Below are 1,412 nucleotides of genomic sequence, written 5' to 3'. Positions count from 1 at the left end.
TTCACACACATAATATAGTTAGGTAGATCCGGTTCACCGCCAAAATCTATTCATGACCTGGGCCATGGGCAAACTGTCTCAACAACTTTTTATGTCCCCTGTTGATAACCTAAAAAACGTGCTACTTGGACAAGGCATCAACAACAGCCATTTCGCTTGGCATCCGCCTGGTCAGCATCGTCTCTACTCACGTGGTCTTGCTGGTGGCGTCCTCGCACCAATAGTAGACGACGCACGAGCGGTGAAAGTCGGCGAAGTAACCGGTTGTCTCGCACTCGAACGCGGGAGGCTGGCCGAAGCCCAGGCCATTTCCAGACACAGCGACAGCCAAGGCTGGGGATATAGGGCGAGAATGTAGTGCTGGGGAAAGGTGAGAGGGAGTGAACGCGGAAAGAACGAGGGATGGGGAAGAGGAAAGTACTGGGAAGTGGAGAGAGTTCAGCGAGAAGGGGAAGAGAAAACGAAAGATTCAGTAATGCGAAGAAAAGGAAAGAACAGAATACAGTATATGTGTTAAGTATTTGGGTCTATTAATATGAAACTTTGATATATAACTGCAATAGTTATAGCAATGCAATTCATCCTAGCGCTACTCACCAGCGAAAAGAGCTAGAGCGAGAACTCTGTCCATAGCGAGAAGCGCTTAATCAGCGTCGGGAGACCACAACGTTAACAACACCTTTGGAGGTCCAAGTGTGGCCTGTGGAGAGGAAGCCTCGCCTTAAATACAAGCCTCCGGAGCCATTTCGATGCGAGGAAATTCCAGAAAGACGTCGAAATTAGCTGCAGATAAACGGAGACAAACCAATGTTATCAGTGTCTGCGTTCCTCTGGAAGTGACGTCATTATCATTATCTTCTCCAAGAAGAGATTTAGGGATGATTTTCTATGGTCACATTTACGTAATGCATTCCTTTATGTGTCGTTCCCTTGATTCCAATGTTTCAAACTCGTCATGGAAGCGCTGTTGTGGAATATTTATTTAAGTAAGAGTTCCTGCAATTACTCCACAGAAATTCATAATAAAATCATTAATATTACTAGGAACACCAATTGCAAGAACGTAGAGAAGAATATCAGTAATTATTATAAATATTGTCAAACAATAGTGTAATTGTGATGATGGTGACGATCGCGATAATAGCAATTCATTTCATCGCATTTGTTGTAATTATGGAAAATGGTAATAGCAATAAGGATAGGAGAAACTGAAGGGAGGGGGGGAGGTGAGGAAATAAAGGTAGTGAATTTGTAAACGTCACAATTGCGTCCCACTTCACCTATTCGAAAGCTTTCTTGACGGAAAGTTATTACGGTATCTGAGTCAAGAGTAAGTCCCGTAGTTAAGTACATTTGTCAATATACAGTACTATAGTGCCAAAACGAGACTTGATTCAGGAAAACGAAATTGG

The sequence above is a fragment of the Penaeus monodon genome, chromosome 20, assembly GCF_015228065.2.
Source record: "Penaeus monodon isolate SGIC_2016 chromosome 20, NSTDA_Pmon_1, whole genome shotgun sequence".
Taxonomy (NCBI): Eukaryota; Metazoa; Arthropoda; class Malacostraca; order Decapoda; family Penaeidae; genus Penaeus; species Penaeus monodon.
This window is presented reverse-complemented; position numbering follows the sequence as displayed.